Genomic DNA, 23864 nt, shown 5'->3' with positions numbered 1-23864 from the left:
GACTTTGGAGGATGGTGGAAGACAGGGGAGCCTGGCATGACTTGGTTCATAGGGTTGCAAAGAGTCGGACTCAACTGTGTGACTGAACAACAACAAAGAGGAAGTTGAGAAATGGGCCCTGCTCCCAAAAGTTTGGGAGCCACTAATTTAAGGTAATGCCTGTTTGAGACAGATTACAGCCATCTCCAGCCCCCACATCCATTCACAAGCAATGTAGCTGGCAGTATTTGGACTGGAAAATCTGATGGATAGATCTCTTACTGTGATGCATGTTAGCCAGACTTTGTTCTAATTAGAGAGACATATGGTTATGTTTTATAATTAATTTCCAGAAATTAGAGGCTTTTGGAGCAGACTGATTAGTCTTGCACAAATGGCTGTAATGTTTGCATTGTTTCTACTATTGTTATCCTAACAACAGCAATCTGCACATCTAAAACATCTGTCAAACCTGAATCAATTAAACCAAATTTATCATCTTTGGAAGAGAGAGAGAGAGTCGATTCCCAAACTTCCAATGACTGATGAATTAAACTAATTAAAATAGATGCCACTGAACTGTGAACAGATATTTCAAGTTCTTTTCATTAGGAAGGTTTGTATATGGAAACCAATCTTTCAGTTCAGTTTACATATTTAAACAAGCCAAGGGTCAAATCTTGTGTGAAAACAAAGAACATCCATTTTTGTACCATTGCTTGGTATAAAGGTACAGATAAAAGAACCATGTTGGTGACCACCCAATACATTTGTTTAGATCTAATTCTTGCCAAGGTGATAGCCTGGTGACAACTGTGCTCCAGATTGCATACAGTTCACACAACCAAAAGGTTCTTCTATTAAAAAACAAACTCACATGTGAAGGAGTATAATGGGGAGAAGGCTAGTATAGAACATTTCTCTTTGGCTTCTAGTTGTCTATGTGGAGGGAATTTTTTGTATGGAGAAGCAAATTAAACCATGAGAACCTGGACACTGAGTTACTGAGGACTAGAGAAACAGAATTTGCTGATGGATGAGGTGAAAACTTTAATGTTTTTTTCAAATGATAAAGCACAGCAGTGGATTCAAGTCCAGCTGCTGCCTTGGAGAACTAAGTCAAGAGTGGCAGCACCTTAAGTTTGGGCGCCGTGGCTTAGCTGGTTAAAGCGCCTGTCTAGTAAACAGGAGATCCTGGGTTCGAATCCCAGCGGTGCCTCTAGAAGCTTTCATTCTTGTATTTTAGGGGATGGGACGGTGGCTCAGTGGTAGAGCATCTGCTTGGGAAGCAGAAGGTCCCAGGTTCAATCCCCGGCATCTCCAAAAAAAGGGTCCAGGCAAATAGGTGTGAAAAACCTCAGCTTGAGACCCTGGAGAGCCGCTGCCAGTCTGAGTAGACAATACTGACTTTGATGGACCGAGGGTCTGATTCAGTATAAGGCAGGTTCATATGTTCATATGTTCATATTATAACTGGTATGTCTCTGCAATCTGTGATCAATTGCTGCAGCAATGGAAACTGTCGGGTACGTTCCCCAAATACATAAACACAGACCGATTTCGCACTCACCCTATGCTGCTCTGACGTTCCTCTTTTCAGCGTGGCATCCTTCCAATTTCCCACTATCTGCCCCAGGGCTTCACATTGCATCGCCGTTTTTGCGAGGCAAAGAGAAACCGCTAAAAACCAGCTTCTCTTTGCCGCGCAAAAACAGCGACGCAAACTGAAGCCCTGGGGCAAATAGTGGGAAATTGGAAGGATGCCGCGCTGAAAAGAGGAATGTCAGAGCAGCGTAGGGTGAGTGTGAAATCGGTTACACAGTTCGCTGGATGGCCCTTTTCACATTACCATTCTAAACCTTATGTTATCTGTTGTTGGCCCAATTCCAAGGAAAGCAATACAGGGACAGGAGTTTCATACAGTGATGTTCATTCCGTTAATGAGCCATCACTGAAGTGATCTGGCCATTTCAAACAGTGCCACGCTTCCCCCACACCCTTTTTAGTTGCACAATCTTCCTTGAACTTTTTTTAAAAAGTTCTGAATGCTATAGTGCTAGGCCAATATAGCATTTCTTTATCTGAGGAAAAATGTGGTGCTGTTGGAAGCGCTGCAGACATTTTGAACACACTACAGTGATTCAGAAGCACAAAGAAGAGGTGAAAAGGGAAGAAAGCAGTTTACCTCAAGAATGGCTCAAGCACACTTTGCTAACTTGGCACAAGCAGCTTTGTGTGGAAAGGTAAATAAAATCATTTCTGGTTGCTAAAATGGTTGTCTAAAACGGCACCAAAGAAATCCATTGGCAACCAGCCACCAAAATGGATTACAAAGGCTGTCTCAGTACAGATGCATTTTTCTTGGAGTTATCATTCTGTCATGCTGATGGCTGAATAAGATTTCAAATTGTATCCCCAAGATGCTACTAACTGCATGTGCACTGAACAGCTTGTTTGTTGTTGAATGTCAGATGAAACCAGAGGCTGTGGTAGACATGTTTTGACATCTGTATTTGGTGGTTTGATTGATACATAAATGGTTTTGAATTCATTTCCACTCTTCCGTTGGCCCTCTCTCGTTTGTTGCTTGGCAGAGAGCACATGATGTCTACTAAAATGACAGTAATTACAATCTGTTTTTTCTTATTTATTGAACTGATGGATATTTATTCCATCTCTTAAAACTGTCTGGCACAGCAGATACAAAAGGAATACCCTTTTATGCTGAGACCCAGAAAAACCTGCCAAGAATGATGGAATGTACATAGAAACTACTTTTTAATAATCTTTTCCTAAAGGAATGAACAAACAAAAGTAAGACTGAGGAAATGGTAAAAGCCCCCCAGGAGAAAATTAATATCGACATTTAATTTTGTTTCAGAAGCAGCTACAGTTTCCGTGACAACGAGCCTATCTTCTCTTCATTCTATACTGTCTGACTGTTTTGGTATCTTGGCTGAGGAATCAAGCTGACAAGTGGCCTTTGACACTCTTTTATTTATTTCATTTTCATCCCTGTCCTTTCCCTAAGGACCTCAGATTAATGTATGTGGTTTTCCAACCAAAACAATTCCATGAGGTACATTTGGTACTTTTCAGATGTTAGAGCTGTACATGTTTGTGTGTACTGAAGCAGTGTGTGCATGGGAAATCTGCACATTGTGCTCCAGGTAAAACCTGCAAGATGCTGTTCTTGATCAGTGGTTTTTTTGATCAGTGACTCTGTGAGCTGCATGAAGAAAGCACTCCTGGATCAGGCCCTCTAGTCCTGCATCATGTTTCTCATGGGAACCAACCAAATGGCTCTGGGAGGCCTACAAGCAGGACATGACATAGGCCGTTTTCGCACTCACGTTTTACTGGCGCCACGACCATCCTGACGCCGGCGAATCTGCATGGCTTTCGCACCAGAAGCGCCGGCGCTTTCCGTCGCTAAGCCAGCGCAAACGTTTTCCCGCATCTTTGCGATTTCCGTTTGCGCTGGCTTAGCGACGGAAGTAGCCGGCGCTTCTGGGAGCGCCGGAGCTTCTGGTGCGAAAGCCATGCAGATTCGCCGGCGTCAGGAGGGTCGTGGCGCCAGTAAAACGTGAGTGCGAAAACACCCATAGTCTCTCCCCAAATCTGTCCCTCAGCAACTGGTTGTCAGACACAACATCATCTCTGAGTGTGATTTTATTTGGTTGTTATAGCTAATGACTGTTGATAGACCTCTTCTCCATGAATGTATTTTCTTCAAAGCTATGTAGTCTAGTAGCCATCACAGTTTTGTGGCAACATTTCCCCTGCATATTGCTATATAATCTATATATCAATGCTTCAGTGGCATGTTTTAAAAGGAAAGCATTGTAGGGAAGGGGGAATTTAGAGGACAGAGGTGGTGAGAGAAGATACAGGTGCATAACACTTCCTGGGCTCAACATGCCTCTGCTGTAAGGAATCAATCCTATGTAGGTCTACTCAGAATCCTACTCAGGTAGTCTATTCAGTGTAGGTTTCCATCCAGGGCTGGAAATTACTCAGCCCCAATTTCCTACTCATGAGGAACTGAGGAACATAAAGAAAAAATTACTTCCACATACTGCTGCTTTAGGAATTTCGGACCTCACAAAAGGTCACCTTATGTTCTACTTCTCCTGCACCACTCTGCACCCACTGCTTTGCCCTTTCTGATGCTTTCCCCTTCCATGGGCCTGAATCTTCAATACTGGTAAATATAGCCTACCCTAAAACTGCTGTTTCCCTTCTACAACCTTTATTTCTTTGGTTAGCTCTTGCTTGTGTGTTTACAGTTATGTGTGTGTGAATGCTTTTACCTTTATCAGTAATATCAATAAAAGCACGATCAGTCTCTATGATAAAAGAGAGGCAGTAAAGACTGTCACTTAGAAGTGATATCACATTCTCAAACCCTGTCTTCCTTAGGCATCCCCTCCCAAATCTCCTGGTGTTTGCTGATAAAGTTTTGGGATTGGGAACCCTAATTCAATTGGGTTTATTCTCAACAGGGCTTTTTCTTTTGAGCAGTAATGTACAGAACGCAGGTCTGGCTGACAGTGTCAGGGGTGCGTGGTCTAATATGCAAATGAGTTCCTGCTGGGCTTTAAAAAAACAAACAAAAAAGCCCTGATTCTCAGGAAAGCATTCTTAGAATTGTACTGAAATAACCTTCTAGGGCTCTTCTCCTTATAGGGTTGCAAGGAACAGCGTGGCACCTGGCAGGAGTACAGGGGGCAGAGAGAGGAGGATAGCTGTGGTGAGATGCCACTTCCAGGCAAAACCCTAGAATGACATCATGCCTCTCTATGTTTCTAGCAATTCGTAGAGTGGACAGATGGCACTGCTGAGTTTCCCCCGGAAATGATCCCATGCCATAACTCATGGCTATTTTTTTTTCTACTGCCAGCCACAGGAGCAGCACAGGGAAACAGGAGGCAGGGTTCGAAATGTGTGTTTGCTGCACTGAGAGGCAAATTGTTGCAGAGAAACAGTGGATGAGAAAACATTTTTTGAATAGAATGAAATTCTATTACTGCACCTCTGGACCTACGTGTTGTTGGCTATTTCATTATTGGACTGTTTGGATAGGAGAATCCAGACAGTGAATGATTACAATTGTTCATTATTCAACTAGGTCTGGATAGCCTTTGTTGCAGGCAAAGCAGCAATATTTATGGTAGCACAAACAGCTTCAATAGCTCCTCAGGGGACCTGGAAGGTATGTTTTGCATGCAGACGTTTCCATGTTTAATCTCAGAATTTCTGCTAATGAGGATCTCATGTAACAGGGTTGGGAAATTCTTTGAGGAAATCGCTACTTGGTAGAAATACTGGACTGATACACCAGTGGTCAGACTTGATATGAAAAGCACAATATGTTTCTCTGTGTGCCAGGCAATCTCTCCCCTGTCCTTATGTTCCAGCCTCCTTAAGGTCTAACAAGTGGTGCATGATTTGGTTAATGAGTTCCTGGACTGCACCACTTTGTACCTGGGACTATGGCTGTAGTGTGGATCTTTCCCTTGTAAGTCAAACAAAACCTTTGTACGTAAAAATCAGCATGCTATGCAGGAGATTAAATTGGGATGCTTTTTGAGGCATCTGATGTTCTGAGTTCAAGGAATTTTTAAAAATCAGCCAGAGAAGCAGTGGGGCCACTGGATGCCCAAGAAATCAAGGGATTGCTAAAGGAAGATAGGGAGATGGCAGAGAAGCTTGATTCACTTTTTTGCTTCTGTGTTCACTGTGGAAAGTGTGGGACATGTACCTGTGCCACAGCCACTATTTTCAGAAGAAAGTCTGAAGAAGTGAGTAAAACTGAGGCAACAAGAGATGAAGTTTTAGACGGAGAAATGAATAAATAGTAAATCTCTCAGTCCTGATGGCACACACCTGAGAGTTCTTAGGGCTTAATTTAAAAAATAATTGCATTTATGGGCACAATTGATTCATACTGTGGACCCAGTGCCTGTGCACAGAGGATGCTTATGCAACAGAAGCTTGCTTTCTCCTTCAACCTATGGGTGTACATGCAAGCAGCTATACATTGTGAATGAATGTTAGGCATTTATGGGAGACCTGGGCTTAGCTGGGCATAGTATTCATAGCTTTTTTGGTCCCTGACCTGGTAGAATGCTTTTCCTAGTGAGACTTGGATCCTGCAGGATTTGATGTAGTTCCACAGCACCTGCAAAACAGAGATGTTCTGCCAGGCTTATGGCTGTGGAACTGCATCAGCAACTAATAGATGGCACATGAAAAGGAAAGCACAACCTTGTGCCCCTTATCTAGGGGGGAGACTAAACATCCCTCAGGTGATCAAATGTGGAAATAACAGACACAGAATGGGGGGCGGGGAGGGAGAGAAGTCAGTCCAGAATAGAAATGGTCACTGCCTTCAGCCAGAAGTCTATAAAATGAAAGAATCTGTTAATGAGAGACAGAGAGAGAGAGAAACTCTTTTACTGAGCCAGGTAATCTAACTCTGGTGTCTCCAATGTGGTGCCCATGGGCTACCATGACACCCGCTGACATCTTTCCTGGCATTTGCCAACTGTTTTTATAAAGTGGGTGGAGCCAAGTGGAGCTCCTACCCAGCAGGGCCTCTGATTGGCTATCCAACTGGATTAAGTTTACACTGCATGAATAGCCTTTTCCTGGGCTGTTTGGATCTAGTCCTGATAAATTATTTAAATTGGTCCTCCTGATGAGGGTCCTGATTAAGGGCTAGCTGTTTGTGAGGCATAAGATTTGTGATCCCTGGATTGGGACTCCCCATTCCTATCTGTATTGAGTCGTGTCCATCAAGGCTAGTGGGTCAACATGAATTGCTGGGTGGCTGTATATGCTTTTTCTCACCCATCTGCCTCCCATCTGATTTTGAAAGAGCTGGCTTAGTAAGATTCCCATCTGCCATGCTCGTTTTCATTAATGGTTAGAGGAAGAAAATCCATTTTTTTACTTTTTCAGGTTTAGTATGGTCAACAACTTAAGCATTCTTCTAGTTTCTTCAGGATACATAAATGTGAATGGAATAACCATTTAACTATTTGGTGTATATAGGACCGAAGGGGCAGGAAATAGCATTCTTAATATAGCGTAGCCATTGAACATTACAAGTCGGACCAATTTGCCAGTTTAGACTGTCTTCCAAAATGGAGATTTTCCTCTTCTGAAATGGAAGCCAGCAATATCAAACTGGTCAGACTTGACCAATCATGGTGATTACCCACCAAGCTCATCACAACATTACAACAGGGCCAGTTCCAGTTTTTTGTAGACCCTGGGTAAAAGAATAACCAGGCCTCTTTTTCCACTCTGTGTCAACTTTTCACTATTTATTTATTTAATTTATTTATACATTCAATTTATGAATCACCTATTCTCTATGAATAGAAGAACAGATGCTTTTGAGATGTGTTGCTGGAGAAGACTCTTGAGAGTCCCTTGGACTGCAAGAAGATCAAATCAGTCAGTCCTAAGGGAAATCAACCCAGTTCACTGGAAGGTCAGATGCTGAAACTGAAGCTCAAATACTTTGGCCACCAAATGAGAAGGGAGCACTCCCTGGAGAAGATCCTGATGCTAGGAAAGACAGAAGGCAAATGAAGAAGGGGATGGCAAAAGATGAGATGGCTGGACAGTGTTACTGATGTAACAAACACGAATTTGAGCAGACTTTGGAGGATGGTGGAAGACAGGAGGGCCTGGTGTGACTTTGTCCATGGGGTCGCAAAGAGTTGGACTCGACTGTGCGACTGAACAACAACAAATTCTCTATGATGTACAATCAATAAAAACAAGTTAAAAACAAAGAACCAAAAAGGACAGCTACATTATTTCAGAGAGCATCAAATATTTCTTGGGTACCTCGCTCTGGACTGCTGTATACTTGCAGGCAGGTGAGGAGAGGGCTGAAGCAAAGATGGAGGAAGACAGAAAAAAGAGAAGAGGACGGTACTGGCTATGATGGAACCATCACTGTCCTCAACCAAAGGCCTGGTGGAACATCTCTTACTTACAGGCCCTGCAGAACTGCACCAAATCCCACAGGGCCCTGGTGATATTTGGCAAAGAGTTCCACCAGGTTGGAGCCAGGGCTGAAAAAGCCCTGACTCTAGTTGATTTCAGCTGGATATCTTTAGGGTCACAGACCACCAGTAGATTGTTCTCACCAGAGAGTAACACTATTTCAGGGACATACCAGAGGAGGTGGTTCTGGAAATATGCAGGTCCCAGACCACTCAAGGCCTTAAAGGTCAAAACCAAAACCTTGAACCTGACTTAGTATTGTAGCTGTTGCAGTGCAGGTTGTATATGTGCTGTCTATGGTGTTCCCATTAGGACTCGCACTGCTGCATTGTAGACCAGCTGGACCTTCTGGGTCAGTCTCAAGGGCAGGCCAGTGTAGAGCAATTTACGGTAGACTAGCCTGGACATGGCCATTGCATGGATTACAATGGCTATCAAAGGCATAGGCAGAGGTACCCCAATTCCTGGTTTTTACAGGACAGACTGAACATGCAGAGCACTGTCCTGCCTACCATTAGAGTCAGAGATGGGGAATGATCCTCCTGGGCTGTGACTTCATCCACTGGTCCACCTCTACAATAGCTGATGCTGGCCCTTATGGGATCAATACTGTCTACATGCTATCTGCAGCAATATCATGTAGGTAAGTAACGTCTTCAAGTCCCTGATCCTCAGCACACATTCATGCAAAGATACTTACATTCAGTATCATGTTAATTCAGTTAAGTCTATAATACATCCTGCATTCCAAGTTAAGACTCTGCAAACTGCAGGCTTCATTGTGCCTTGAAACACTTTCATCTTTGTACATAATTCAGACTGAAGTTCTCTTGGGAACTCAGTAACTTGCTCTGTTGATTTTTTTTAAAAACTTTCTAGGGAGCTGGATGATACATGATATCTTAGTTAGAGGAATGGTGTGTTCTTACAGTGTCATGTATTAGAATTGGAAAGGAGTGGTGGTGGCATCTCTAGAGCCCATCCTTTCTGGTGTTTCTCACATTATTAGATCGGCTTTAAAGATTACAGAATGAATTGCCTTGGAAAGCAATCTATTCTGAGAAACAGCATAAAATATATATTTCCCTTGCGTTTGCAGTCCTTCTCACAAACTATTCGTGAAACATCTACCTGATTTGAATGGCTTTTACAGGTAAAAATATTTGAATTGCAGCTTACATAGTTATTGACTCTTGAACAAAAATCCATCATTCTGCAAAGGAGATTAAGTGATAATCCACTTTTGTTTTTAAAAAACACAGATATATGCCTCGTTTCTTTACACATGAATAGCAGAGTCTTGTAAATGCATAAAGATCCCCTAGTGTATTAATTGTGCCCACTCCCACTTCCCTGGGTTGCAGTGAGCCAAATGGGAATCTGCCATAGGGTTGCCAGGTCCTGCCTTGCCACCAGCAGGGGACTTTGGGGGGGGCATTCCTGGAGGGGGCAGGGATGTCCCCAATTTGATGACATCACATAAGTTTTTTTGCAAGTAGGTGCCTTGATGCCCCAACATGCTTGAACTCCAAGCAGCTGCCACTCCTTCCCTCCCCCCAAAAGCCTAAAACCTGGCTCTGTTTGGCTCCTCATAACTTTTTAGAAGAGGACTAAAGGATGGATGGATGGATGGATGGATGGATGGATGGATGGATGGATGGATGGATGGGGCCAAGCAGTTGTTACTGCAAGAGCTTGGGCAGAGGCACAAGCTAGCAGCACACAGCCCGCACACTTCCTTCTCAGCTCCAGCCTGTCATACACACAATGGAAAAGTGGCTCTCTGCTGCACTCAAGCAGAGGACTGTGAAGGGAGGGAAGCTGGGGGAACCTCACCTCACCTACAGACAGCTGATTCCTCCACGCTCAGAAGCCACTATTGTGAAAGGCAGAATGCTGAGATTGTGATGGATGGACCTGCTTCTGCCCGCCTCCTCCATCACTGAGCACCCTCTCCCGCAAAAATGAAGCCAGAAAAGCTCCTACATGCTCAAAGACTGACAGCTGGCCAACAGGCTGCTGCCGCATGAGCTGAAAGTGAAGCATGGGAAGCACCAGCATATATATATGCCTCTCGCTTCCTCCTGAGCAAACAGGAGCAGCTGCTGTGAGTAGGCAGCAATGGGGTAGAGGGGAGGGGGAGAGAGGTGACCCATTCCCCCACCCTCAGCTGATTCCTCCATACTCCTTTCCTCAGCTATCAGAAGCTGCCACTGTGAGTGGGCCCACCAGCAGATCTCATTGGTTGGCAGATGCCCCACTAAGCCTACCCATGATGCCAGCATGTATTTGGCAGGTATATAGAATTAACTGACTCATAGCTTAGCTCAGGTTCCAACAGCAGAAGATCCACATCCTCAGAGAATCTATGAGGGTCAGTAGACATATGCTAAAGGAGAACCAGCTACAAACCAAAGCGATCGGAGCTGCAAGAGCAGAGTTCTGTTGCAGACATGCCCTGTGATCATGTGTGATAGATGAACTAGAAAAGGGTGTTTTCTTGATTGACTGCTATGGCTGTGCAGGAGAGAAGCTGACATTCATGGTGAGGGCAAAGATGCATAAAAGATATAACAATTTAAATTGGGTTTGGAAAGGTCATTTTTGCACGATGTGTGTAAATGTCAGGCTCATTATTAGCTTATGCTACCAGACCCATAGTCCTCTTTGCTTTCTGTCTACTTAGTGACATGGAAATACCATCTCTGAAATTATTATATCACCTTAGACCAGGTTTTCCCAAACTTTTCTTTCCTATGGCCCGGTTATTTTTACACTTCTCCTTCGTGGCCCACTAAAATTTGGGTGTGGAGCCAGGAGACTTTGGGGGTGAAGCCAAGAGACAGGAATTATGTCATTTCCTGTGGTGGCAAGGACCAAGTGATGTCACGTTTAGGGCACACTGAACCAAAATTCCACCTTTTCCTGTGATGTCACTTCCAGGGCACTCCCCCAAACCTGCCTCTTCTTCGGAAGTAAATTCATTTTCAGAAAAATCTCTGAAACTCATGCTGAGCCAAAATGGGGGTGAAAAGTGGGCTGGCCTCTCTTTTCATCCCCATACCTGCTTGCTCCTGTGTATTCTTCTCCAGCTTCCAAGCACTCCTAATGCCCATGTTCAATTGCCTGCACCACCTACACACCCCTTCCTCAACAGCACTGGCCAGTGTATGTAGTTGGGAGTGCTGTTGCCATTGCCATCAGGAATGCCAGCACTGTGTATCACCCATACTGAGCCCTGGCAACTGCTTTACCTCAAAATATGCTGACACATTTAGTAAGCCCTTCCTTCAGCTGCTACTACTGGAACCCTGCCTCAAGCTGCAACCAAGCTTGCTTGGTTTCAAGAAAATCTTTTGACAGCTATTTTTCATACTTTTCTTTGGCTGAAACACGGGGAAATTGCTGTGAAAGGTAGCAGACAATTGTACTGCAATTAATGAATTAATTTCAAGTTATATGAAGTTCATACAAGCTTTTCTGCAGTTATCCAAAAAGGATATTTATTAGGGGCTTGCAGCTTTTTACTGGCTGTTTTTCCCATGCCATTAAAAGCGACCTGTTGTGCAACTACTTTCATCCTTTTTAATGTCTACAGGAGGAGTCATCAGATGACCCAGCCAGCAAAAATTCTGCCCCAGGGTTGTTTGGTAAAAAAAAAAAAAAAGCTACTGGAATGCCCACTCCCTGCCCCTTCCGGCTGAAAAACACACACACACTCTTCTTTGCCGCCCAGGCCTCCCGGGAAAATCTCTCAAAAAGAACATACTGCAAGGCACATGAAAGCTCATACCTTGAAGAACACTTCATGGGTCTAAAGTGCCAATGGATGCTAGCTTTTCTTTCAAACACTGGGAGTGGGGGATAAGGAAGGCGAGGCAGCCCAGCTCCTCTCTGCACAACACAGAGATGGGTGGGGCTTGCTTTGCTGGGGGCAGGGCTAGCTTTGGCTTTTGTTGTGACCCGGTAGTGAGGCTTCCGTGGCCCGGTACCGGGTCATGACCCTGCAAATGGGAAACACTGCCTTAGACAAATGGAAACAGGCCTCCAGTTGTTAGTTCTCATGATCTGGCACTGCATAGTTTCAATCTCAAGCTTGTCCATGCAGGTGACCAGCAGAACCAGGGCTGGCATGTGGGAGTTGGTAACTAGGCGAGAACCTAGGGTGCCAACTCTCGGCAGGGGCAAGGGGACAGGTGCCCGCTCCCCGCTTACACTGTTCCTGAGACTCCCATTCATTTTTCTCTGCTCTGAGGGATCGGAGGAGCTCCCCCCCCCCAATCCTTTAGAGCTGGAAAAGAGCAGCGTTTCCCTTCCCCAGTGTCCTCCGAGGGCACTGGGGAAACAAAGAGTCAAGTGTTCTTTCGGTTCTGAGGGATCAGAGGAGCTCCCCTCATAGCTGAAAGAGTGGTGTTTCCCTTCCCCAGCGTCCTCCGAGGGTGCTGGGGAAGGGAAAGGCTGAGTGATCCGTCCTCAAGAGGAGCCCTCTGTGCAAACAGGGCCATCTGTCCTCACTCAGCTTTCCCGCGCCACGGGAGGGTTGAGTGGGGGAGGCGTTTGTGCGAAGGGCTTTGCAAACAGGGCTGATTTGGGCTGGTGCTGGGGCATCAAAACCCGCAGCGCCGGCCTGGAGCAGAACTAGTTTTATCCTGCCTAGGATGCTGGTTGATGTTAGAAGAACAGACTGGTGGTGTTTCTTGCTCAATCCTCCAAGACTACAAACACCATAGAGCAAGCTAGATAGCTGGGACAATATCAGTCTCCTTCCCATCTGCTCTGTTTTCACTCACCTTCTCTAACCAATAGAGTGTAATCTCAGGGGACTTCCTTCCTCTTTGTTCTCCTCCTCTTTCTTCTTCTTCCCTGCATGCATCAGGAGGAACAGCATGGTGTGTCTCCTCCTGATGAACTAAGCAGATGGCCTACTATCAATCCAAAGCCATCCATAGTTAGAGTTGCCAAGTCCAATTCAAGAAACATCTGGGGACTTTGGAGGTAGAGCCATGAGACTTTGGGGGTGGAGCCAGAAGCAAGATCATAACAAGCATAATTGAACTCCAAAGGGAGTTCTGGCCATCACATTTAAAGGGACAGCACACCTTTTAAATGTATTCCCTCCATTGGAAATAATGGATGATAGAGGCGCCTTCTTTTGGGGCTCATAGAATTGGACCCTCTGCTCCAATCATTTTGAAACTTGTTGTCAAGCATGCATATTTCTGTAACTTAATGGTTCCTGCGACAAAGAGCAGGAGACCCATCCTCTACTGCTCCCCCCTCCTTTACAACCTTTGGGCAAGTAATAAATCCACCTGGCCCAAAGATGTTTACACTACAGCCTGGCTGGTACCTCTCCCCCAGGTTCACACAGACAGTCTTATCTGAGCTGAGAAATGTGAGAAAGGGAGATGTTTCCAATAGCCTAAATTCCTTAGCAATAAAAGAGATAGTATGTAGTAACCTTTGAACCCATGACTCAAGCTGCATCTGTATGATACCCTTTGAAGTTATCCTATATAGCAACTGTGTAACACTGTGTACGTCACTACTTCAAAGGCTTGTGTCCTTGGTAAAGCTTCTGAGTTTCTTAAATAAAGCAACTTTTAATTCAACAACAAAAGACTGATTATTGGGAAATATCGATGCTTGACACTTGGACAGTGTTTGGAGGAGAGGCACCTGATGCTATGCTGCAAATTTTGTGCCTCTACCTAAAAACAGCCTTTCCAGAACCCCAAATACCTGCAGATCAAAGTTCCATTATACCCTATGGGAATTTGTCTCCATAGGGAATAATGGAGTGCCCAGCAGACATTTCCCACCGCCCCGCTTTCTGGTGACTCTGAAGTGGGGGGTGGATCTCCAAACCCAGTGATCCCCTGCCCCCACCTTGGGATTGGTAACCCTAAGTTAGCTAGAATAGTCACTCTTTCTCTCCACTACACATATATTTCTTTAAATAAATCCACCTGTATTGGTTTCTTTACTTAAAGCAAAGGCTCTCTATGCAATTTGTGAGGTAACAATTAGACTAGGCCACACTGCGGTGCTGAAGCTCAGAAAGAGCACTTTTCACTGAAGGTATAGATGGCTGCCTGACCAATCCAGCCATCCTAAACTAGATCCAACTGTTGATGCCTTTGGTATGAAGACAGTGGATAGGGAGATTGCACCCCCCCCCCTCTGTTTTCATGACACTAGAACTCAGGGGCACCCATTAAAGTTGATAGGCAATAGGTTAAAGACAGACGAAATGGAAGCATTTCTTCATCCAGTAAGCAAGTGGGTGGTGTAATGTCAATCTAGGATGTGAGGAAGAGACCCAGGTCTGAAGGCCCACTCTGCCGTGAAAGCTTTCTGGTTGACTTTTGGCCATTCACTCTTTCTTTTCCAGAGTTATAGAATTGTTGTTTGTGAGGGTGTAGTGGAGAAGGGGGAAACAGTGCTGTAAGCCACTTTGGGTCCCCAATGGAGATAAAAGTGGGGTATAGATAGATATCTAAATTATAATTAAATTGTGGAATTCACTGCCAGTGGATATAGTGATGGTCACCAGCACAGAGAGCTTTAAAATGTGCAGTTTTTGAATAGCAGTGTTAGAAGGCATAAAAATCATGAGGGCTTGGCCTCTGTGCCTAGTTTGTTAATCCTACTTGGAAATAGGTTGCTAGACTAGAGGGACCACTGGACTGATCCAACACTCTTACATTTCCTTTGACTAGATATTATTGTCAACAAACCTGCATAGGCTGGTCTATAAGGCACTGTGTATTATGGATTCTGCCTTTCTTTCATGGCTAGATCAGTGCATTCGAACCAAATTCCTGGAAGTAGAACACAAAACAAGGCAGGATATGGGGTGAGAGGTGAGGATTAAAGAAGGTATGCAAGATGTTCAGGTACAAATTACGTGAAACATGGTTTCGGCAGGCAAGCTTTGCAGCTTTCACCTAGAAACAAGAAATTTGTTTCCTTTAGATCATCTTGTCTTTTTTAGTGATTCTGAAGTGATTCATGTTTTTGTCACTCAGTTAGTTTAGCACTGGCTGGCAAACTCAGACACTTGTGCACCATTCATATTCATACCCTTTGTGAGTGTCAGAAACCCAAGGGAACAGAGGGGAAAAACAGAAAGTCCAATTAAAGAAGTCAAATGTCAACAGTGTGGCAGTACCAGCTTGGAGGAAAAGGAAAGGACACTGTGACTAATGAGGCCACAGAGTTATATACTTGAATTCGGAAATTGTTTAGACTTTGGATTTTTGTACTGCAATATATATAGCTGTGCTTTTGAGTGTTACTCATGTGTTGCCATCCTGGATTCTTTTGTTTTATCACTTTAGGTCAAGGGTGATGATAGGCACCTCACTGAGTAAAGGCCTTGAGACTTTAAATTTCCCAGCAGACTTTGTGAGGAGTGTCTTCCTTGCCGTTTCATGGTGACCCTGAAGCGGGGGTAGGGGGTGGTTGAAAGATGATTAAGAGCTCTGTTCTTGTCAGAAGTGCAGTGAATTAGTTCCCTGTCTAGTTCCTCTCCCTTTATTATTTATTAACCCAACAGGAAGAGACTGTGTGGGCTGGCAGATGGATGGGCTCAATTTAAAAAAACTGAGGGGGGGGAATCTATTGCAGCTGACCTAAGCCACAAATGAGCTTGCAGTTCAGTTGCAGCCAATGTTCTTTTCTTTCACTACCAGTACGTATGGAGCAACACCTGTGCCAGGTCAGATCTCTGTTTTGAAAGTGCTTAGGCACCAGTACTGCATGCCAAACTGAAAGATTGTTAAGTGCCAGGAGAAGAGGAAGCACTTGCTGGCCTTTGCAATTTTGGACTTTGAACCTTGGCATTGGAAAGTCAGCTGATGCACATGCCTTGTGCGTCAGTGGAATGAATTTCTTCCTAGCTTCATTCACAAGAAAGAAGAGCCTCCATGCAGTATTACAGTAGTCTCTGTTGTTGTGCAGGAGTATTGTTGTTGAAATGTTGGCAGGAGTATTGTTGAAATGTGGGAGTTTTCTTGGCTTCAAGAGTAAGGTCAAACAACTTCAGAGATCCTTAGAGAGTACAATTCTGTCTACTGAGGTATGGGGAAGAGGAGGATTGCAGCTATTGCACTGTATAGGGGTGTACACGTTTTTTTAAAATATATTTTTCAGATTTCGGTATATTGGACCTGAGAAATATTAGCATTCCCAATATTCCTGAATTTCAATATCAATATGATATCCAAATTCAGGAATTTTTTTAAAAACCCTGAATTTTATTGGCTCCATTATAACCTATGGAGACCATTTACTCAATAGGGAATCTATTTGGGAGTAACTATGGGTCTGAGGGGTCTTCCTTTTGTTTTAAGTAGAGACACCAAATTTGAAGCACAGGTGTTGGTGCCTCTCCTCAGAAGAACATCAAAGTTTCAAAAATATTGGACCAGGGGGTCCAGTTCTATGGACCCCCAAAGAAGGTACCCCATAGCACTGCTTCTGCTGAACTTGCAAAAATTCCAGTACCAGTGGACACCTCTGCAGGCGGCACTCTAGCAGCTGACTCAATGAAGAGGGCCTTGCATGGCCTCTTCATTGCATCACTCCAACCAGAGGATGGAGTGGAGGAAGACAGCTGTGGAGCAGGCCTCCACACAGGTGGGGGGCAGTCTTTCCCCTCCCCTCCATCCTTCTGGACTTCATCTTAGCCTTGCCTCAGGGTCTGACTGTGTTCCTTTCCTGCCACTCAGTGTTACCTTGTGCCAAACTCTTTCTAACTAGTACCTGAGAGAAGTTTGGTACACAGCTGCCTTTGCAACATCCTGAACCTAACAGTCTGACACCTTTTTATTAACCCTCTCCCACACAAAAAAATATAAGTATTGGTTTTTTAAAAGAACCTAACCTACCTTTGCTTCAGTTTTTTCTTCTTTTAGAAAAGCTGTATTTTTAAACTAGTGACATCCTATCCTGAAACTTGACTACAGTTTAATAAACTATCCTTGAGACGGAAATAGCAAACCTTTTAAAAAGTGTAAGGTTCTTTATTAAAGTTCATCCGACTTGATTCTATTGGAGGAAACCCGATTTCCTTTACACAATCCAAGAGCTCCCTACTGAAAATGGAAAAATACAGGATAACCTAAAGGGAAATTTGCTTAAAGGTGCTTGCCTTCTACTACTGAAACTCAGAATGCACACTGGAAAGTTTTTTTTTTAAAGTTCAGATGGACTAATTATGCTACTGTATAGAAGATACAACCTTGCCCCTTTTAATAGCCTAGCACTGAACTAATTAGGGAGGAACTAAAGCTTTATGCTGAAAATTAATTAGAAATCTTTAGAACAATTCTAACAGACCCTTGTTACTAAAACACTGTATTTAACATCTACTACCAGAACAAGAATTATATTCAATAGCCTTTTAAATCAGAAACACATACTAAATGAAAAATGGAACAGTGAACCTCTAACATCCACCACCAACCTTCTAGAAATTAAAGGGAAGAAATTAAATTAAAGGGAGGGGGAAATGGTGGGGGAAAAGAAAAAAGAAAAAGGAAGAACCTAAGCCAAAAGCCCCTCTACGCACACACACCAGATCCCTCCAAAAGAAAAAAAAAGCAAAGAAAGCAAGCAACAAAGCCTCAAGGCCCCCAACAGCAGATCACCCCCAAAAGAAAAAACAAACAAACAAAGGATGGTAAAGGAGACATACATTTTACAAATGGCTCAGGAGCTCTATAATAACATGAAGCCTACAGGTATGTTCTCCCCCCCCTCCACCCCCCACCCCCCGCTTCCCAATTTTTGAAGAGCGGGAGATGAGGCTGCGAACCCAGGGGTCTCCCGCCAGAGCGGGAGGTTTGGGAAGCCTAAGTAAAATAGTTTTTATAAAACCTTCCCCCCCATCATGTGAGTGACATCATGTGAGTGATATCATCATGCCTGCGATGTCAGGATTGGATCCCCCCACTGGCCCAATGTGGGCTGGCGAGTTGGGGACCTCCCAAGCAGGAGAACCCCCGCCTGGCCCCAGAGCTTGGCAGCCCTAAGTGCAAGCCAAATAACAAAACCGGAAGAAAACAAAACCAAAGAACATAACCAGAGGAAACAGCAACAACAAAAAGGCCTAAGGGCCTTGGCCTCACCCCTCACCACAACCCACCACCCACTAGGCTCAAAGAACAACTAACAATCATAAGTAAGAAAACTTCCAGTGGATGCTCAGTCTCAAACCAGTTAGTGTCTTCTCCAGGCATGTGGGTCAGGATCTGAAGTCCATAGCAGAGGAGCCTCACAGGCTCAAAGCAGCAGCAGTTGAAGCTGAAGCCAGCGTTGCACATTATCCAAACATAAGGATGAATTGGAAAGGTTTCAGGGAATCTCTGGACAGATGTTTTGGATGGGTCCCTCCAATGCATGATAACTACTGCCAATTCATTGGAGCTGTTATATCTATGGCCCAAAGGCACATTTCTTGAAGATATTGGAAAAAATATATTCCATGCTGGAGCAATCAGAGTGATAGGCTGTATCAAAATTTCCTCGACAGCAAAGACCGAGAAGTAGCAGATGAACTACTCTATGAACTCAATGCTGCAAGTAGACAAAAATGGACCAAAGTAACTGCAAATCTGGATATCAGGCATTCCTGTAAAAAAATCTGGAGCTTGTTGGAAAAACCAGGTGCAAGCCCACCTGTGCTCTGATGAAATAAGGAGGTAACAAAACCAAGTAGTTGCCTGACTATATCCCTATCTGAAGGATCTAAATGTTATAATCAGTATTTAAAAAAAGTAACCCAGATTTCACCTGTTCTGAAGACTGCAACCTGTCAGCGGATTTCAGTGCTGATGAGATTTCCAAGGCACTGAAGAATATCAGGGGTGGAAAGGCACCAGGCTTTGACTACATCTATAATGAGTTTCTGATCCAGCAGTGTACATTCACTAGTAAGTGGCTTGCAGAGTTTTTCACTGGCATCACAAGAACAGGAAGACTCCCACGGGAATTCAAGAAGGCTATTCTGAAAACTGGAAAACCAAAAAAAAATCTGGTGGAACGTTGCAGACCTACTTCCCTTCTGAGCTCCTGTTATAACCTCCTCAAGAGGCTAATCCTGAACAGAATCAGTGACAGAATTAATGAACATACCCCTATGGAACAAGCAGGATTTAGACCCCACCGTAGTTGTGAAGACCAGATTCTCTGCTTAACAGCTGCCATTGAAACAGGGCATCAGAAGTACCTCAAGATATCAACAGTTTTTGTTGATCTGACTGCTACTTATGACACATTCTGGAGGTATGATCTGCTGTACAAGTTTTTACAAGTTTTCCCCTTCAGAACATTATTTCAACTCCTAAATAACATGCTGAACAACAGAACTTTCCAAGTAAATATGCATCAGTTAATCAGCAAACGGAAGAAACTGCTTGGTCCTCATTCCAATTCTTATCAATCTATACATATCTGATGTTTCCAAGGCAATGTCCAAGAAGTTTGCTTATGCTGATGACATGGCAATTGCAGTAAGGCAGAAATCCATTGAAAGGACTGAGGAAATACTGATTAGGGGTCTCAGAATTTTGGCTGACTACAACCGTAAATGGTGGCTTATCCCAAGTTCAAGAAAAACAGAATGCTCCTGTTCCCATCTCAGTAACAATCTTGCCAACCATAAACTGAATGTCTACCTTAATGGTACCTGACTTACACACAACTGTACACCTAAGTATCTTGGCATTACCCTGGATAGGACTTTGAGCCATCTTACCAATGCAGCAGCAAACATATGCACCCAGAACAACATTCTCCAAAAACTATGTGGTACAACTTGGGTTCATCTGTTACAACATTTAGCTGCTCAGTTTTGGGGGTTGGTGTATAGTATTGCAAAATAATGCACTTCAGTGAGGCTCAGTAGCCTCCATGTCCACAAACTTAATGTTCAACTCAGCACAACAATGAGAACCATCATCAGATGTATTAAACCCACTCTGAGCTATTGGCTGTCCATGTTGTGCCACATCAGTCTCCCACATCTCTAAAGACAAGATGCTCGTCTTCATGAATATAGACAAATCACTGAAAACAGAGAGTTGCTCATCCACAAAGACACAGCTGATGTTGGCCTATTCAGAGTCAGATCCCAACACCCACCAATTAGTTCTGCACAAATCCGGCAAAAACAAAATTTTAATTTAGGGAATGAATGGTTGCAAACATGGAAACAAGTATTTCCACCCAATATCCATAACCTGCTAAACACCAGCGAGAGGTCTGCAGGATTTGACTTGCCACATAAAGTATGGAAGATGGCTAACAGAATATGGACAGGCCTTGGCAGACCTGTTGTTTAAGTGAATACCAGAACCCAAATGTGATTTTGGTGCAGCCCGCCAAGCTATTTCCCATCTGTCATACGAATGTGAGCATCATGCTTTCTAGGATGATGTGACAGAGCTCTTTGAACACTCCCTAGCTGTGAATGAGTGGATTAAAAATTTAGATATTAGCAGGGGTCATTTTGTAGAAAAAGAGGTGCTGAAGCTCATTAGCACAACTCATTTGCATATACCACACACCCCTAAAATCACTGGAAGGTGTACTAAATTATATCAGCTCAGTATCTACCTTAAAATGCTTCTTGAATTATGATTGTCATAATAAAACCTTACTCCTGTCATACTTTTAAAATTACTTTCTCCTATGTGGCCACAATGGCCTGATGAAGATTTGTCTGCTTTATATGTTTTGGTTATCTTCCCATTCTTTGTGAGGGGAAATATTAGAAAGTTTGTCAAATCTTAGTGTTCAGCAAAATTCTCACAGGGGGCTTGAACAATGGGGCCCAGAAGCAAATATTGGGGGTGGGGTTAAGAAAAAAAGAGCACAATAAAATTAGAGGTTCCAGAGCTCCGCTTCTGTGAGCTCCTGCACAAAATGAGGCCTCGATATTAGTATTTAGGGGAATTGCCCAATTGGTCTACTTGGTTACATATTTAAATTATGTTTCCTGTGTGTAACTCTGCCATATGAGAAATGTAAATATTCTGGAAAACCTCGAATAAGTGAAGAAAACAAGGTTGTTGGACTTTGAAGCCAACAACCTTGGAAACATGTGATGTAATGCCATATGCAGAAGAATTGTAATGACGGCCCTAAAGCAGTACAGCTCCGCCTAAAGCACTTTTTGCTGTTGTAGAGATGCCTCTTCCTCCCTCCCTCCCTCCTGTTGCCTTGGAATCCAGAGCACCAGGCAGGAAAGGGCTAGAGGAAAACTCTGCATCCCTTAAAATCCTTTTACCTCCAGCTATTAGATATCACTGAATATACCCCTTAAAAAGCAAAACAAAAATTGGCTTTTTTGGGGGGGATTGGCTATAGTGGTAGCTGAAAGGATTTTTTGATCTGTATTCAGCTGAGAAGATACTCAAAAAATACTGATAAGGTATTTTTTGGCTTGGATATAGCCGAATGCATATCTCTACAACTGAATATTTTGTCATTTTGAGTCCATCTGTGCTCTCTCACTAAGTCTTTCCATTTCCTTTTCTGGGATTCATTTTCTTGCAGCCCAGCTTGTAACCTGAATGCTAAATGTGTTGGTGGCATAAATATATTATGCTTTGGTAGAGCTGTGTCATTTATCATGCAAAGATGTCTTCTCCCAAAGGAGATGAAGCTGCTTGATGAAACAGCAGGGCTGTGCCCTACAGTTAAAAAATACAGACCATTCCATTCAAGGAGTTAGAAACTAAATGAATTAGCACGAGCAGCTGAAGTCTTGCTGCCTGTGTCTAACCACATTATGACTTTTCACGTGTATTTAAAAAAATATATATATCTCAACCTGGGCTGCATTAAGAGTCTTCTCTGTGAAAGAATTCGTAGGGGTATCAACAGGCACAGTGTAATCCTATGCAGAATCCACTCTTCTAAACCCGCTATGTTGAATGGATTAAGAAGTATGTTATCTGGAGGCATATCAGAAGATTTTGGGTGGCAACGCTTGGAAGAGAGACTTTTGTTACTACTTAAAGATTGTTTGATGATACAAGGAGACTTCCCTGACATTGATCAGATATTCAGAATGAATTCAAGATTTGCACTTAAGAACAAGTTACCTTGAGATATATTGATTTGTTTCACTCATAAGAAAACATGAGATGCAATATTAAAGAAGCAAAGTGAACCAACCCCCACTTAAGGGAGCAGAAAAAGAAGTGCAGATTTTTCCAGGATTTGCCAACAGACATGTTAAGGGGGAAAAAAAACTTTGATTTTTTGAGACAAATTCTATAAGAAGGAAATAAGATACAACTGGAAAATACCATTTGCAATTGAGGTATATTTGCCAAAAGGAAGGAAAAGTAATTAAGGCTAATGAGCTCCAGCACCTCTTTTTCTACAAAATGACCCCTGCTAATGTCTAAATTTTCAATCCACTCATTCGCAGCTAGGGAACAAGCTAAACTACTGGCTGAAGAACTACAAACAGAGGATCCATACAGAGGATCTGGTTGCACACACCATTTGTACCAAAGGTTGAGTCCCTCTAGCCCAATTGAAGAGACTCAACAGCCAGAGTTCCAAGTGAGTTGATCCAGAGATTCCTTTATTACCACCAGTGGCAGGAGGAAGAACCTGTCCTGAGTTTTTCCTCAAACCCATCTTTATAAAACATAGCATATTTATACAATTTCTGATAACAAAGCAGGTCTAGTTGATTGGTTACAAATCCTCGCTTTTAGCCTTTTGTGGTATCTCATTGGCTTAAAGAAACTCCTCTCTACCAGGGTGAGGTAGATTTCTTTGTTCTCTACTCCCAATCTCCCATCATCTAGCATCCTCCCGGTTCCTGGTTTTGTTCCAAAGAATGTGTCAGTAAATACAATCTTTACTGTGTGGGCAAGATGGCTCCTTTCAGACTTGGAGGTCCTTCCTTGAGGCAGGGAGAAAAGCTTTCTTTATCAAAGGATGCTAACAGAACTTTGATAATGTTTTCTTGCTAGAGAAATGTGATCTGAGATATGCAAGCACGCTAATAGAAGCCTATTGTCCATTGTTAGGATCTTGGAACCAAATCATAGCAAAGGCCCCATATACTTTTAAGGCAAGTTCAGCAAATATAATACTTTGAATGTAATGGTTTTGTTACAACTGTAAAGGCAGATTAGTGCAAATGAGTTCTATAATCAGGATTAGTGCAATTCTATTTGGCACTCTGTCCATGCTCTAATGCAAATCTGAATTTACATTCTACAGCTCCCCCCTTTTTGATTAAAATGGAGGGGAGATATCTATACTCCACTTTCATCAACCTCAGATCTTTCTTTGTGTATATTTCTTGCTCTTCTTCGTTCTCTTCTCCTGTGAAGGAAACCTTTGGTCATTGTTTTCAAGCGTGATATGAGCAAGGCTATACATCGAATACATTGAATGCAGGTGCAAAAGCATGCAAGCAAAATTATGCATGGCAAGCACACATGAGGACAAGTTTGACCCTTGACCCCAGGCTTTGAAACCATTTCCCAATTCCTCCCAGTAAGTCTCCAAATCCTTCTTCATTGATGGTGTCTTAGTTTACCTTTGTTGTTCTTTCATGTGTGCTTCAAGGGATTTGAGAATGGTCATTTGATTTTTGACAATGAATTACAGATAACACATTCAAACTCCTCACATCCATGATTTGCTCTAAGGAGCAAGACATCTATGGCCATTTTGGAGTGGCCCTCTCTGTTGTTCTGAGATCTCACCACTGACCACTTATGGCTTTTGATGCTTCATTTACTCCTGTTGTCACCAGGCAAGCTAACCCATTTATGTTTATCCCATTTGCCACTGCCAAGCCTGTCAGCCCAAAC

At 43.3% G+C, this 23864-nt stretch overlaps 1 non-coding gene across 1 annotated transcript; it reads left to right on the top strand.

The window, feature by feature from the left end:
- The first annotated feature begins 1124 nt into the window (after positions 1-1124).
- TRNAT-AGU (transfer RNA threonine (anticodon AGU)) lies at positions 1125-1198 on the top strand. Its single transcript has one exon. It is a non-coding gene; the product is annotated as a tRNA-Thr (tRNA).
- The last annotated feature ends 22666 nt before the right edge of the window (positions 1199-23864 follow it).

The sequence above is a fragment of the Heteronotia binoei genome, chromosome 1 (assembly GCF_032191835.1).
Source record: "Heteronotia binoei isolate CCM8104 ecotype False Entrance Well chromosome 1, APGP_CSIRO_Hbin_v1, whole genome shotgun sequence".
NCBI classification, from domain to species: domain Eukaryota; kingdom Metazoa; phylum Chordata; class Lepidosauria; order Squamata; family Gekkonidae; genus Heteronotia; species Heteronotia binoei.
This window is presented reverse-complemented; position numbering and strand designations above follow the sequence as displayed.